Raw genomic sequence first — 17,752 nt, 5'->3', positions numbered from 1 at the left:
GCAGGTCCTGCTTCCGCTTGTCTTACATGGTGATTGTATAACTTTGGGCCAGGTTTAGCGCTTTTAAAACTTATATTCGTCATCTCTAAATAGATATAATGATAGCAATTAATTTATACTGTTAAGGAGAGGGAGATAAAGAGTTGAGCACACCGATTTCATTATTGCTTTTGTTTGGGTTTTGGTTGTTTGGAGTTATGCTTGTTTTTCATTTGTTTGTTTGTTTGTTTGTTTGTTTTTGTTTTGTTACACATCAGTGTGTAGCCCAGACTGACCTGGAATGATTGCTTCTCCTGCTACAGTCTCCCAGGGGAGTGCACCACCACACTGAACTTGATTGTTCCTTTTAGTGCTGTGACTTGCCAGTCCAAAGCAAAGTTCTAAAACATTTGCTTCTAACCCAGGAATTCCACTTTTAGTAATTCAGCCCTAGGAAATAATTACTGACCCCCACAATGATTTAACTACTGAAACACTGCAGAATTCCAGAGTTCTAATTCTGAACATCAGTGTGTGCCTTCAGTGCTCCAGCCAGAGACAGGAGGTACAAACTGTCTCCATAGAGACCCTAGACCAGATGTGCGGTACCTTAGCCTTTCTAAGTGAAATAAGGGCATACAAGTGTGATTTTGAGAATATGACTCTTTTGATGATGTAACAATTTTAATTATGAGAACGATACTATGAGGAATGCTGGGAGTTTAGGGAACAGAAACATGTTTAACGTAATCTTGAAAGTTTTATGTAAGCTGTAAGTTGGAGGGGCTTTCTCATCTCCAGTGAAGAAATGCTCTCCGATGACAACAATAAATTAAGGCGATTAGCTCCAGGGCAATGTTTACTTGGTGAGACTCCCTAAACCCTCTGTATTAAAATCCACTAGCTTGTTTGATAAACACACAGATTCCTGTGTCTAGGAAAACTGCTAACTCAGAGAGTCCTGGACAGGGACACACAAGTTTCTACTCTTCTTAAAGAACCAGGAGTTAGGCAGGCTAAAATTGAGTTCCGTTTAACAGAGATGAGGGTTCGGAGTCCACCCAGAAGAGCAGCCATGGCTCTGCACAGAGCTGACTTGGCTATGTTTGGAAAGAAAAGCCAAGCAAGAGATGATATCTTCAAAGGAAAGTCTAAGACTCCATTATTTTAGCTCGCTTTTCTGGCTCATAAGAATGTACCAGGTCATTTTAAATGTGCCATCCACATCTGTGTCTGTTTCTGATCATGGGCATTTAAAGGATTTGATCGCTATGTTTTATCCGAGAGTTTCATCACAAAGAACATACGCACAGCCATTCCATTCTTTGACGGGCACTTTCGTTTAAACTCTTACATCCCTGACAAAGCACAACAGCTGTCCAGCCTAGCTCTTGCAAGGGTCGCATTTCTCTCTCTCCTCTCCATTCAGGGGAGTAAGCCTTGAATTTATTATCACAGAGGAAAGCAGCTGAAAGATGGGTTTTCAGAGGCAAATACCGCCTGCTCAATGGCAAACGTCCTGTAGAAAAAAAGGAATCTCTTGAGATTTCTTCCTGTGTTGTCAATTGCTTCTCAGTTAGGTTGAAGAATGTAATTGTTTACTAACTTTCATATCATTTTTTCAAACAGTCCAACTGCAAAAATAAGGCATGGACAGCATTTCAGTTGCCCAAATTCTAAGATTCTAGCGATAACAAGAAGAAACAGAGCTACTTCTACAGACAGTGCCTCAGAAATCACGTGTTTAAGAATGACAAATGACAGCAGCTCAAGAAACTTCAGGGAGATGACCAAGAAGGGTGTAGTATTTCCAGAATACAGGAAACTTCTTTTTGTGTGTATGTGTTTGTGTTCATGTGTATGTGTGGTTGCATGCCTTTGTAGGTGTGTGTGGATGGAAGTCAGAGAACAACCTCAGGAGATACCTACCTTTTTTTTTTTTGACACAGATTTTTTATTAGGATCTGGGGCTCATTAAGCCAAGCTGGTGGCTGGTGAGTCCCATGGGTTTCCCTGTCTCCGCCAATGCAGTACTGGGATTACAGGTGTGTCACCATGTCCAGCATTTTTAACATGAATTCTGGAATATTGAACTTATGTGTTCATGTTTATAAAGCAAGCACTTTCCCAGTTGAGCCATTCCCAACCCTTGTAAAATTTTCTTAATTGATTAGTGATATTATATGTGTATATATAGATATACATCATGTAATTGATACATGTTAAATATTGTATGTCTCGGTCTATGCATCAGGATGTGTGTACATACCTTACTATTCCACATCTATTAAAGGGGGATGGAGAGACAGCTCAGTTGGTGAAGTGCCTGCTGCACAAGGTCCTCAGCTTGATCCCATCACCCACATGAAAAAAACAGACATGGTGGCAGGTACAGTGCGCGGGGAGGTAGCAACGGGAGGATCCTTGAGAATCCCTAACCATCCAGCCTAGCCAAGGCACCGAGTCACAGGGAAGACCTTTTCCCAAATAATAACCTCATCCACTGTTGACATCTGGCCTCACACACGTGCACACACACACAGACTTGCACACATGTGCATATGTACCTAATCACATGCACCTGCATGCATGCACTCTCTCTCTCTCTCTCTCTCTCTCTCTCTCTCTCTCTCTCTCTCTCTGTCTCACAGGTTCACATTAATTATAAAAATAAAATGTATTAATCAAAATATTTCTTTTAAATTCTAATATCTAAAATCCTATAAGTCTGAAATGTGAAACTATATTTAACCAGGAAAAGACTAGTTCTATCCATCTAATGTCTGTTGTGTTTTTCTTATCATCTGCATACTTCCATAAGCAAACTCCCCACATGTAAACAGGCAAGACCTTCTGATGCGATTTCTCAGCAATGGAATTTCCTCTCTTCCCCGTAACCTATCCTGTCCACATGCTTTTCAGACTGCCATCCCAGATGTTTTATTAAGGACAATAAGTTTCTGTCCAGTGTTTACATCTCTCTTCCAAAAGGGTAGGAGGCCAGATTTTTAGCCTAAGAGAGTGAGAGTTACTGCCAGGGGTCAGAGAAGTAGAGGAAAGAGACAATCTCCCCACAAGATCATGAACCTAAGAACACTGAGCAGACAGCCTGAGAGGATAGAAGAGGGGAGCTGGAGTTAAGAAGTAGAGTTACACATCTGTAGAGCTGGTTGAAAAATAGCAGCCAAAGCTGGACAGAGAGTTCATTCAACTTTAGACCCCTAGTACCTGCATGCAGTGCCCTGTGCAAGCACCAGGGGAAGTGCGGAAGGAACATTTGCCCCGTGTTCCTACCCCATACTCTGTGGAAGATAAGTTTGTTTTCAAAGACTGCATTAACTTAATAACCTGGAGTCTTTATTTATTAATTTACAATGAAATAAATTTAGTGTTCATTGTGAAATATAAGAATTATATATGTATATATATAGATATATATATATATTAACACTGACATACATTTTCGATAAATAGTTCATAATTGTATTTAGAGCCTGTCTTGATTTCATTAAGAAGAATGTCTATTGCCAAGCATAAAATAGGAGCTGAAATAGCAGCACAAGAGGTAAGGAATGCGGAAGGGCAAGCCAAAGGTGTATGCACAGCTTCACTTAACTGGTTTAGACCTACCCAGTGTCTGCCTCTCATCTTGCTGATGGAAACAGATCCTGATGTTTAATATTAGGCGTGTCTGAGAACACAGTGCATTGGCCCGAATTCTACCCAGTATTGCACTGGTGTGACTGATACTTCTACTCTCCTGGATTGCTACATCCCGCTAACTCAGAAACCTGCAACAAACACCCACATTTCTTCACAGACAATCAGAGACTATATGATAGTTACCTGGAAACTCTTGTACCCTCGTCCTTCCCATCTCACCTCTGTACCTCCAGCTACCTCATTAATATTTACCCAATCCCAAACCAGGATTCCTACTGAACTTTTCTCCCCCCCCTTTTTTTTTTGCCCTGGATTCATTCTCATGATTTCATTTATAATCTTTATATCCCAAGTACCCTAACCTGAGTCTTCCTCCAGGAACTCTCTCTTGCATTCAAGACCCTAATATTCAATCTGCACTTCACACACATTCTTGTCCATCCAGCAGTTACATCAAACATCAATATCGCTTTTCACCAAGATGGCGATGTAAGCGAAGAAGCAAGCTCTTGCCCCTCCCAAAGCCGAAGCCAAAGCAAAGGCCTTGAAAGCCAAGAAGGCAGTGCTGAAAGGCGTCCACAGCCACAAAAAGAAGATCCAGCGCCTCCGGAGGCAGCCCAAATATCCGCGAAAGAGCACGCTCAGGAGAAACAAGCTTGACCACTATGCCATTAGACCACTACTAAGTCAGCCATGAAGAAGCTAGAAGACAACAACACACTTGTGTTCATTGTGGACGTCAAGGCCAACAAGCACCAGATCAAACAGGCTGTGAAGAAGCTCTATGACATTGATGTGGCCAAAGTCAACACCCTCATAAGGCCTGACCGAGAGAAGAAGACATACGTTTGGTTGGCTCCTGATGATGAAGCTCTGGATGTTGCCAACAAAATTGGGATCATCTAAACTGAGTCCAGCTGGCTAATTCCAAATATACACTTTTTCACCATTAAAAAATCAATATCTATAGTTCATCCCCCACTGAAGGCTGTGTTCTCCTGATAAGAATATGGCAATGCTGCCACAATCACCTCCATTAGAAACCCAGGAGTTAGGCTGGCCTCTTCAGTTCCATTCACATGGTTCTCTCTCTCCTGTCATTAGTCCTGTCATTCTAAAATAACAAATAACTCTGTATTCCATAGCTTCTGCTGCTTTCTTCAGGCCAAAAAAAAAAAAATCCTTCTATTCTTTGGCAATAGACAATTGAAGCTTCCAACTGGTGTTGCCCTGTTTTGTTCTGTTTTCTTTAACTACCAGTGTAAAGATCCAGAATGTTCTTTTGAGAAATGCAAACCTCACCAAGCCAATGTTCCACATAATTTTCTACAATAGTGCAGTACTGCTTTCCAGTTACTCACAGGTCCAAATGTGAAATCCCTAGTGTTTCATGAAAAGGGGACTGCATTTAACAGAACAGTGGATAAAAAAAAGGTGGTGAAACTGAATGAATAGAAATGTGGATAAAAACAGAGAGTACCGGGATAGAGAGCTAGAGAAAATGGGAAAGTAGACATCAAATGGCACAATTATAGAAAATTACCAGAATAGGGATCTATTGAAATGAACACCATGAGGATGGTATTATTATAGTTTCACCAATGGCTGAAGACATAGGAAGAGAATCAATTAAGGGCTATCACTGATAAAGGCTCATTGTAGAGGTGGCAACTTGTTGATGTAACTATTTCATTATGTCATAAACCTTAACTATGTGCAATGATAAAAATACAATATAATGTGAATGCACAAAGTGATAGTATTCAGTCTTCCAAAACCAGGAAATCCTTTTATTCATAACACTGGAATAAATGTGGAAGTCACGTGGTAAGTGAAGTAAGTCAGACACAGAAAGATAAATGCTATAATATTTTGAATATTTTGCATGGACTCTAAAGCAACCCTGCCCATAGGAACAGGAAATAGAATTGTGGGAAGATGCAGAATTGGAGGGGAAATGGGAAGATGTTGATCAAAGAGTATGTAGTTTCAGTGAGACAGAAGAAACAAGTTCAGGAGATCAATTGTACAACCTGATGACTGTAGTTAATAATGTACTGCAACCAGGAAAATTACTTTAAGACAAAAAAAGATAAGTATGTAAGGTGTTAGGTATGTTAGTTTCCTTTTTAAATCATTTCATAGCCCATATATATATATATATATATATATATATATATATATATCATATACTGTAAATATATACAGTTTTACTTTAATACCTTAAATAATGCTGGACATGGTGGTACACACTTGTAATCCCAGTACTGCACTGGCAGAAACAGAAACAGGCAAACCCATGGGACTCATCAGCCACCAGCTTGGGTTAATGAGCAAGCCCCAGATCCTAATAAAAAAATCTGTGTCAAAAAACAAGGTAGATATCTCCTGAGTTTGTTCTCCAACTTTCATCCACAAACACATACACAGGCATGTAACCACACATATATGTGCATTTGCACACACATGAACACAAACACATACCTTAATAAAATATGGTATGTTTGGGAAATGTGATTTCCACAGCTCCCAGGCTACTAACATCCCTACAAATGGCTAGTTTCTTTTCCAAATCCCTATCTCCATCTATCATTTTAACAGAACTTAGAGTCTCTTGAGTACGACAATATGGATGACTAAAATAGAATAGATGTATGACCTAGATTTGCACAGCAAAAGTCTTAGGTTTGATACTGCCAAGAGATGGCTCAGGGGTAAAGAGCACTTGCTGTTCCTGCAGAAGACCCAAGTTTGGTACCCAGTACCCATGTCAAGCAGTTCAAAATCCCCAGTAACTCCAGCCCTAAAGGACCCAATTCCCTCTTCTACTGTCCATTGATACCCAGACAGACATCCAGACACATGCACATATACATAGAAGTAAAAATAAATCTTTTCTAACTGTCTATTGCAAGTATCCTAGTGTTTTTTGTTTTGTTTTGTTTTGTTTTTAGTGATGCTAGGGATCATGCCCTTCCAACCCCAGAAACTGTTGTTTAAGGAAAGATTCATTTGGTATATCTTTACATTATCTCTCTATTTGGGCTCTTGGGTGATGTCTAAATATATCGTAGAAAGAAGTATTAGGGTTAATGAAAAAAATGATGTTACCATGGTAGAACAAAACTGGATCCTGATGTATTAAGATTGAAACCCTCTTTTTGGGTAAAGCTCACTGTCTTCTTCATGCTTTGTGTCTCCTGCAGTATCAGACAAAAAGTAGAAACAATAACTGGAGTGAATGAATTAACATGTGGATGAAAAAAGGAAGGTGAGAAAAGGAAGACATGACTGACAGTGATAACCACGAACATAAGCTTCCTTCAAACCTAAGTTCCTTCCTTTAAAACTTGTGTGTTTTAAAGATTCTGTGAGTCTGTAACTGTGAATATCAGTCTATGAATATCTAATATTCTCTCATTAATTAACTCATGTGACATTTAAAATGGTTCAAAATAAATGAATTCCATAAATAGGGAAGGACATGGGTCATTAATATTCATGCTCAAATTAGTTATTATCAAATTGGATAATCTATTCACAATTTGCTTACAGGACCTTGGGATAGTGGGACCAGGACTTCAGACAGATGTTCACGGGGAAAGCAAAGTCAGCTGAGAGAATGGTAGACCTTGATGGGCAAGGTCTATTCTAGAATACATAAAGTGTCCCAGTAGTGTTATCTTTCCTACCCTCAAACATCTGCCTTAGTTCACACTGGACAGCTCTCCAAAGGCCTATGGGTATAATTTTGTTAATCTCCTTTACATCTGAAACTGTCCCAGTATTGACACAGCCACAGAGAGGTGGTATCATTTGTGCTAACCGAAATAGAGCAGCTGTATCACTTGTGTTAAATGAAATAGTAAGTTAAGTCCACGTGAACACCGACATAGGACAGGGATGGGGTGGTGGTGCAAGCTCTGGTAGAAACACTCTTTTTGATGCAGTCAGCCTCAGCAGTGATTCGGCCATATAGAAACTTCACATCATGATTATAGTCAGAAATACATTTCTCAGATTTCTAGAAGCCCTGCACTACTGTGCCTGCATGGTCAGGCTTGGGCCAAGGCCAGTTTCTTGGTTTGCAGACAGTTATCTTCTTGATGCACCCGTGGCTGGTGAAAAGAGAGGCAAGGGAATTCTCTGGATTCTCTTTCATGAGCCACCATATGGTTGCTGAGAATTGAACTCAGGACTTACGGAAGAGCAGGCAGTGTTCTTAACCACTGAGCCTTGGATTCTCTTTCATAAAAGCAGGAATTCTATTTCTGAGGCCCTATTCTTATGCCCTAGTCACCTGCAAGATGTTCCACCTTCTACAGTTATGATATATGTGGTAGAATTTTAATATATGGATGATGATGGGAAGGGCAAGAGACATTTGAGGCTATGACCCTCAACCTGTTGGTCGAAACCCCTTTGGCAGTTGCATATCAGATCTTCATATAAGATATCTAGATTACAATTTATAACATTAGCAAAATTACAGTTATGAAGTAGAAATGAAATGATTTTATGACTGGGGTCAGCAGAACATGAAGAACTATATTTAAGAGTCACAGCATTTGGGGAGGTGGGGAACGACTGGACTATAACCATATGTACAGCAGGGAGATGAAAAATGAGATGGCATTGTCTTCTGGAGGATATTATTTAACACTTTTCACAAAGTCAAGGAAATAACCAAACATCTTGAGAAACTTCAAGGAAAAGTGGATGCTCACGAACTTCTTTAACAATGTGTACCATTGCCTGGAATCCCAACTCAAGAGGCTGAAGCAGGGGGATTCTTAAATTGGAGTCCAGTCTGGGCTAAATGGCAGAGCCCAGTCTCAAAAAGGAAACAGACAATAAAAGCAACAGCAATAGATCAGAACTCACTTGTCACTGAGTAGGTAAATAATTGGAAAGAACAAAGACAGGAAAAAAATTATATGTGCCTTTTCTAGCCCTTTGATGCTTAATGCTTACATTTTCAAAAAATCAAAATATATAAAAAGCAAACACTACTCTGTTCCAATGGCTAACAGTCACCAATATCAAACAACACATTGAAGAGTTGACAGTTGACACAGTTTTGCTCTAGGCATCAGACATCAGCCAAAGTCAATAAGACATAAATTAATTGGAATTAGAGATTTTTGAAAGTACTTCTGTTTGGCTTTAATAAATGGAAAATTCTGAATTCAGATAATTGAATTTAAAAGATGTGCTGTTTCTCTTTTTGTTTGTTCTTGTTTAATGAAAGGAATCTCACCAATGTTCTTCATGTCTTGAGTGGATGCAGCCGTTAGCATACCATGTTAAATACTGTGGTCTGTGACTCAAAAAAGACATGTAGGAACAGCCCTCTCTTCAACAATTGAAGCACTGTGGGTAGGAAAGGGGACAGGAATAGACAAGACAAGCGAGGGATGACGTTTCTGTTCTTTCTGGAGGAAAATAAACAATTTAGATTAGGTAGGGACAAAGATTGAGAATGTACTGAGATCAATAGAAGACCAAATGATGCAGTGATAAATGGGCAGAGAGAAAAATTCACTGGTAACCCAGTGATAGCACATCCTCAAGAGGTGTCAGATTGCCAGCTCTTTCCTGTGCCTTTGCCTGAAGGTGATTGTAAAACCCTGGGATGAGGGAGAGGATAAGGATGCTGGTTTTGTCCACATGTAGCCATCAAGAGAATTGCAGCTGGCTTGTCCATGTGTAGCCATCAAGAAAAAAAGGCAAAAAAAAAAATCTTCTAAAGGTAGTTTGCAAACACTTCTCTGTCTTCCCACCCAAAACATGCACAGTCCACATTGACTTCCAAAAGAGGTTCCAACAGCTGAAGAAGGTAATCACTGATGGAGTTACTCCAGCAACAAACAATGTAGTTGTGAGATCATCAACACATGTTAGGTCCAGAATAATATTTATCTGCATGGGCACTATAGTTTCAAAACACTAACTCAAGAAACAGAATCCTAAGAAATCCATAGGCTTGTATAAATAGAGGACCCAGGGAAAGGCCAGTGTTCATTCTCTCTCTCTCTCTCTCTCTCTCTCTCTCTCTCTCTCTCTCTCTCTCTCTCTCTGTCTCTCTCTCTGTCTCTCTCTCCTCTCTCTCTCTCTCTCTCTGTCTCTGTCTCTGTCTCTGTCTCTCTCTCTCTCTCTGTCTCTCTCTCTCTCTCTCTCTCTCTCTCTCTCTCTCTCTCTCTCTCTCAGATTCTGACTCTAGCAAGGAGCACAAGTCCACTTGGTCCCAGTTTCCTTATATAAGCATTGGACACTTGACCAGGCCCTGAGGGAGTGAAAAGAATTTATCAGCAGAGAAGCTTCTCCATGCCAGGAAGCAGGCTGTCTTCCCCCATTTCCTTAAATTCCTCTTGGTCTAACCCAGCCCCGTAGGAACTCTAGCCTCGTGTCTAATGCCCTCCCTAATGATCTTTTCTGCAACCTAAGAAATGGGCAAGAAACTTAGCAAAATTAAGGTGAGGCAGCAGGTCTTGCGCAGGAGGTGGCTAAAGCAATTGCCACTTCATTTGCCTTGTCATCTTTCCCAAGAAGACGAGTGATTAAGTCATATGGCATTAGATTGGGTATGCACCCTAAACAATGGTGCAAAGTTCAGCAGAGTCACTGTAATTATTAATCTCATCTATGAGGCATTTCCTGGTCGCTTGAGCCAAAGTTGGCCTTCCCCTAGTAATTACACCTTAGGATTTTAAAACTACTTTTACTGCAGCCTTTAATGAGTTGAAATAAAATGATTCATTTTGCGTAGTCTGTCTTCTTTCTCAAGATTTTTTGAATTATAAGACTTCCGTGGCAGCATTTACGTCTTTTACATATTCCCTGTGTTCCCAAGTTTGTAAGTGTATTGCACTTGTTTAGCACTTTCCATGTATGTATGCATGTATGTATGTATAATCAGTGATACAGATATATATGATTTGCAGTCAGAACCAATATATTAGAAAACATCCTGAAAATGACTCTGTCACAGTTTTGTCCTCAAATATTGGAATATCTCCAAATTAGAAAACAAAGGCATTTTCAACAATCTTAGCCAAGAGGGAAATGCCATTTAAAATTTCACTGAGATTCTCCTTCATCCCTGTCACAACCACTGTCATCAAGAAAATAAATGACATCAAATACAGATAGGGGCTCAATTATTTATTATTATGTGAACTAGTGAAGCCATTATATAAGTCAGTTTGGAAATCACATACACACACACACACACACACACACACACACACACACACACACACACACACAGAATTAACATATACTCCAGCTATGGCATTCATGGATTTTATTGTAGATAGCTTTAACTATCAACATAACACAGCCTAGAGTTACCTGAGTCTCAATCAAGGGATTTCCCAGGTCAGATTGTTGGGAATACATCTATGGGGGGGTGCATTTCTTGATTGTTAATTGCAGTAGAAGGGCCCAGTCAACTGTAGGCAGCATTATTCCCTAAGCAGGTGGTTCTAGACTACAAAAGACTAACTAAACAGGAGCCTTGCATAAGCCAGCAAGCTGCAATAAATATCACATGGTTTGCTTCAAGTTCCTGCTTGAGTTTCTTCCCTAACTTCCCTCAGTAATGGATTCTGGAAGTGTAAGCCCAGTAAATCTTTTCCTGCTTCAAGTGACCTTTGGTCCCTGTTTTATCACAGCAACTGGAAATGGATTAGAACTCAGACACCACAGAGGCAATTGCACATCCGTGTTTATTGCTGTACTTTTCACAATCGCTAAGAAAGTCAGCTCAGATGCCTATCAACAGATAGATGGCTAAAGAAAATGGGAAACATAGGGGGGGAAAGAAAGAAGGATGGAAGGGATGGAGACGGGGAGGTGAGAAGGAGGTCAAGAAGGGAGGAAGGAAGGAAGGGAAGGAGAGAAGAAAAAGAAGAAAGGTAGGATTAATAATCCTCCAAACAAGTCTAAAAATGAAATGGCAAACAGCTAGGAGTTGTTTAAAGCCAATGGTGGTCCCCCAGGGCAGTGTTCGAGTGTTTGGAATGAGAGAATTTGATGATGATGATGATGATGATGAAGAAGAAGAAGAAGTGTTTCACTGAGCTGACTGTAAGGTAGGACCACACAGCTTGGGATTCAGAGCCTGGTGGAACACTAAGGGGAAGGCAGTGGGTTGCCTGAAGGAGAAGGTAGAATCTAACGTTAGAGCAAGCCTAGAAGGATGCTGATGGGAGGCTTGGCATGGACAGTGAGAATTGGAAGTCTCATCTATCTAAGCTACTGTGGGAAAGCCATCACTCTGGAAAGCAGCACTCCAAACCCATTCTTGAGTGCATCTCAGGGTCTTGGTACCGATTATTTTCTCTAACCTCCTTTCACTTCACTGGTTTAATAAGTCTGTTGACTTGTGACCTTAAAGAGCTGTTGCAGGGGAGCATTGTTTGGGGCCAAGAGACAAGAGAGTGGCCAGCCACCCACCTGCTGGTTCCAAGTAGGCATTTCTTTCCTGGTGCTGCTAGTCTGAAGAATAAAGCAGAGAGGTACAGAGGAGAACAAAGGAGGACCTTCCAGAGAGCAGCAATTCACAGAGGGGATTCCAGCAATTGCAAAAGCCTGGTACAGAAAACCAAAGAAAGCACACAAGGAGGAGGCAGACTGAGGCAGGGTCCACAATCACCTGGGCTCAAGGCACATAAAAGACATAAAAACCATAGTCCTGGGGGCTGCTTGAAAGAGAGTGTTACTGGGTCCCTTTCACTTGGGTTTGTGTCTACCAGAGAGAAAGACTGAAATGGGAGTGAGGAAGAGCAAGAAATGCAGAAGAGTCCTGTGCCCACATCCATTCTACACACTTAACTGTAACTCAATAGTCATGCTTCTAGTGCGGGTTTCAAGGGTTAAATATATTTCATTTTATTTTTTTAAGTCAATAAATAAAACTATAAGTCTATTGTAGCAATATCTGCTAACTCTAACCAAAAATACATCATTATTTCATTGTGGAAGATAGGAATCTGTAACTATTTTTGTATGAAGTAAACCTGTTAGTAAAAATAATTATAGATAAAGCACTCTATTTTTGATAGGATGGATCTGGCATTTAATCCTGAAGCCCCTCAGCAGAGATCAGAGAGCCCTCTTTTCTCTGGGTTTGTAGCTCTTATTCATCCCGAGAATGCTAATGATGACATTTTCATTTGTCAATTTGCCTCATGCAAACGATTGTCTTCTAAACCTCTCTAACAGCTCCCCTATTCCCATCAACTTCCAGAGGGATTCGTTGTCTGCACAGAACCATTCTTGTTTTGATTTCTACAAATCACTGGGCGGTATCAACAAATGCTTGCCTGATGATTTCACTCGCACAAACTTGCTGGAAAATAATTCCTGTCATCCACCAAATGTTCCAAAGGAATTGACATGTTCTTGCTGGGGCCTTTCCACATGCGTTTAATCTTTGTGCTCTTTCAAAGATGAGGAAAATCATTTCTATATACCAAGTATGGCAAGCACTTTAATCTGAGAATACCTATGTCTTTCTTTTCTTCTTTGCACACATGAAAATAGGAAATCATTTTGAATATTGAAAATAATGTAGCTTAAGCTATCAAATCTAAAAAGTTTCACAGACTCTAATGCATCACATCAGGTGTGTAGTATTGTGTGGGGTGGCCATGTGAATGCTTGCCTTAATGTTTGCTTATCGTGTAAATTCTGTTTGTTTTTGTTGGTGATGGGAAACAAAATATGTATCTAATATATGGGTTCCATCTGATAATTATTAAAGAAAACAGGTTAAAAAAAGAAACAAGCACATTATTCTTGTTCCTAAGATGATCACAGCATAGTTTTATAAGGAGGATATTAGTAATAGATAATAATAACATTTGGCAATAATATAATAAAATATTTTATGTTACCAAGATCAGGTATTAATTTAATATGTAAGTGTGTAGTATGTCTACACATTTGTGTGTGTGTGTGTGTGTGTGTGTGTGTGTGTGTGTGTGTGTGTATTTATGTGCACATATGTATGCAGATATCCCCTGCTAGAGAATCCCTAATAGTGTAAGAGTCAGTAGAGTTAAGAGACAGAGAAACAGCCTTCTCTGTGTGAGGTAGTCAGTTGGACAGATGCTAGCCAGTTGAAGGTCACTGAGCATGGCCCTGTCCCTCATACTTACCAGCTTGTGAATCCAGGACCTGAAACTTGGTCTCTCAAGAGTTGGATCGCTTGCCCTAGGAGACATGACTTTGTAAACCGCCAGGGAGAGCCTATGATTAGTGTCCAGCAAAAGGCTTTCTGGTGAAGAATCAAATCCTTCTATTGTTCTGTCCCTGGAGGTTTCATTTAAATGGGCCTGTTAATCACCTACACAGGAAAGGACACTTCAGGAAAGCTGTCTGCTCCAGAAACATAAGAAATAGTGTGAAACTCGCCTAGACTTATAGGTCTTCATAGTGGCCTCTGGCTATTGTCCCCACTCACCCCCCACAAGTGTGGCTCCTCCACAGTGGCCCTTTGATCATCACCTGCTCTCACCTTTGGAGTACCTCATGCTGTTCCATAGTAAGCCCTCCTTGTCTTCTACGTGACACTCCTTTTCTCTCCTGAACTCATTTGACAGGCATCAACAAGACTGGAATGCTATGGGGAGGCCACAGTGAGATCCCAGTAACAGGTGTTGTACAATTATTCAGAAAGAGTGAATTTAATAAAGATGCAAATAGATTCACCATTTGTAAATAAGAAGGGTATGTGGTTGGCAAGCAAAATATATGAAACTGGAGCGGGGAGGTTTTAATAATCTTTCAAGATTTTTGAAGCAGTTACAGTATGATAAAAGAGGCGAATGACAAGGATGGAGAAAACAAAAGGTTGTATTTCAACATGGAAGTGGCCTCATTTCTGGGAGAGCTGAGGACACCTCAGAGACAGCAAATAAGAGGGGGAAAGAAGAGAGACTATAAAATCAAGAGAGGGGAAATAAATGCCAATGACACCATTTCCTGAAAGTCTTACACTGTGGTAAAACTATTTGCTCAGGCCTGACATGATCATCACCACTAAGAAGTAGAGATCGTGTGGTGACCTGCAGAATACCATGGCCCTACAGTTACGGTAGTGACTAAGCAAGACTACACAGTTACAGCTTGTCCTACAATAATACAATGGAGCTGTTAACATTCCCTCATAGAAGGGAAAGAGAATCACCCGACCCTCACCTGAGAGTCCTCCTATCACTCCCTCCTGCATCCCAGCTACACATGGCCCTGGGTGCTGCTAGAGTGCAAAGGATGTGGAAAGCTGCCTGAGGGCAGGGCTTTGCTAACACAGCTTGCCTGAGATGCCACCCATGTTAGGGTGGGACTTTCTGTGATGCAGAAGTTTTGAGCTACCCACGTTCCTGTAAGAAATCTCTCACCCATACTCCTGTAGCTAAACACCATACACTCACTAATTCACCAAGCAAGACTTGAATAAAAATCACTGCCCTACTTGGTAAGAACAGATGTTTCTTCATGTCTCCTCATAAAAAGTTATACAACATTACAGAAAAAGGGTCTTGTATAAAAAGGGCATATTCAGATAGAAACTCTGAGCTAGAAATAATTTGATTTCGTATATTAGAGGGGGGATACTTTTATTATTATTATTCTCAACATCATATTACAGTTAGATATAGTGGTGAATCACCAAGATCTGGTTTTCTTTTTTTTTAGCAATCAAAATGGTTTAAATATGAATGCAATCCATAAGAACAGTAACAACAACAAAAGTAGAACAATTTTTCTCAATAAAAATAGGCCAGTCACTAGAATGTCTCAACCTGTGAAGACAATATTTCAAATCCTTAGTGAAAGGAGCTTGTGGAATTCACCAACCTTGTGTTCCATTTCGTGCCCTTAGGAACCTTAGGAAAAGCAGTTCCGACACAACAGAATGACATTTGTATAGTGTAATACTGGAGTGACAGAACTGAGGTCGACTGCTACAATCACATTCCTGTGTATTAAACTGCTACATCTTAATTATTTGTACAGCTCATTGGTCCAATAGCATAAAAATAGAGAATAGCATGTTGAAATTTATCTCATACCATGTTCAGAGATAAAAGTGTTAACCATTCTTCCCATTATTTTTTGGAGGCATGTCCTTGTTTACAGAGTGTGATGGCAATCACAGCTGGTAGTTTCCAAAGCTACTATATGAAGAGGATGCTGAAGGCCATCACTATACAGCTCACGGCAACATGAGGACTCTTTCATTCACCAATAGGGGCACACTTCCAAAATATTTCCAATAGTCCAGTTTTATTTCTGTCCAGGAGGCTGGGTACCAGGGATCGGATATAAGCACATTTACATATAAGCAGCAAGATTACAGTCAACAGACTCTGAAAATTGAAAATGGCAGACATAGTGAGGCTGGTGCTGGTCCAGCCACGTCACGCTTCCCAAGATCTGGTTTTCTAGATAAATTTACCTACTTCACATAAGCCCAGTTAGGTTGATGAAATGTTATAAAGTATGAGTTTAAATGAATTACTGATGCTTTTCATTTCTTTACCAGTGTATAACCCCAACTAAACTACCATCACAATGCCTCAAATATAAAGAACAAAGGTATACACTTCTTCTTTAGATTACTGTTCGAGGTGATTAATCTTTATTAGAAGATAATTCTACCTATGCAAACTCACTAAGGACCAGTGTGGCAACATATCTCTAACTCTCGCCATCACTAGTGGCTTCAAAACAAAATTTTCCTTTAAATCTGATGAAAACAAACCCCTCCCTTCCGTTCACATTCCTTTGACGTGTCCCAGGAATACATTCTAGCCAAGGGCTTGGAGGTGTAGTCACAACCCATCCCAGCCACAGCTCCATTTGTAAGGAAGAAAAGATGGGCCAATGTGGGTGGCAAGAAAACAGAAATCTTTGCCCTGGTGTCTTTAAAAAGAAACTCTTAATTGTAGCTTGTGTCTAGGACACACTCTCCCAAAATTAGATTTCAGAAGTGGCTTTTCTCCTGAGGAACTCCCTCCAAGAAATGAGCCAGCTGAGAGAGGAGAGCTCAGTGACAAGCTTGTTTCCCAATGCTGAACTGTAGATAAGATCCCCTCTATGGAAGAACAGATAAAAGCCTGATAGATCATAGACGTGTATTAATTATTTACATAAGTAATGCTTACTATGCCTCACTTATGTGCTTTGAATCTTACCCGGGTGCAATTAATTAGAAATGAGATCAAAGCTACATGCTCCTTTTGATGTCCTATTTATATAACTTATTTCTGTCAGAAGAAAATAATCACAATGTCATGTGCCATGTGAATACAAGCAAGTCCTTTCAAACATTGTTTTGAGTTTCTTAGCTTTTTCTCACAGAGGAGATGTTCTGTGATGTGACATCTTGTCTATTCTCACTGCCTCCTATTCTATACACACACTTGGTGGTCTTTCTAACCGTAAAAGTCCTCTGGCTTATTTTTTTGCTTTATTGATGTGTCTTTCCTGGGTTTTGCGGTTGTTCACTCCTTGCTCTTTGGATTTGAGTCTTTTCTTAGGTAAATAGCCCATAAGAGCTATGGTGGCACTATTGGCTAATGTACTCAATTGTAATTTTAGTGATTTTCACTTATATCCTTGTCTTGTACTTTGATAAGAATGAGGTTGCACATTTCAAAAGCTATTTAGACCAATTATTGGGTATTGGGAAAACCAGTTATTTCCAAGTCAGTAACCAGTTAATAACCTACAAGATGTTCGAAAAATGACCAGTTGTATATTATCAACAAAAAAATGTTCTTTTAGTAGTCTTCAAGAAATTAGTTTTCCCTGTGGCCCTGCTAAGTCAAGTATCCCTACTCTTTGTAAATTCCTGGCACAATCTCACTCACCTGGTGGTGATCCTTTATTTTAAGGTTTTAAAGAAATTTCAATTTGCTTATTGAACCAAAGAGTAGAAAATAGTGACAGAAGTGGTAGCAATAAAAGATCACACCAGTAATCACTGGGGGAAAAAATCTGTTACTTTAAGGGTTAGGAAAATTATATTAAAGTCTTTTTCCCTCAAGGCAAAGAAAAGCATATTTCAATATTAGGAAGAAATGGGATTTGATGA

The 17,752-nt window shown here is 40.0% G+C and overlaps 2 pseudogenes; one reads left to right on the top strand and one right to left on the bottom strand.

Moving 5' to 3' along the window:
* The first annotated feature begins 4,123 nt into the window (after positions 1-4,123).
* On the top strand, positions 4,124-4,568 carry LOC103160398 (annotated as a pseudogene).
* An 11,262-nt stretch (positions 4,569-15,830) lies between these two features.
* LOC100767013 lies at positions 15,831-16,071 on the bottom strand (annotated as a pseudogene).
* Between the last annotated feature and the right edge of the window lie 1,681 nt (positions 16,072-17,752).

The sequence above is a fragment of the Cricetulus griseus genome (genome assembly GCF_003668045.3).
Source record: "Cricetulus griseus strain 17A/GY chromosome 1 unlocalized genomic scaffold, alternate assembly CriGri-PICRH-1.0 chr1_1, whole genome shotgun sequence".
Classification (NCBI taxonomy): domain Eukaryota; kingdom Metazoa; phylum Chordata; class Mammalia; order Rodentia; family Cricetidae; genus Cricetulus; species Cricetulus griseus.
The sequence above is the reverse complement of the archived record's forward strand: the minus strand, read 5'-3'. Positions and strand labels throughout refer to the sequence as shown.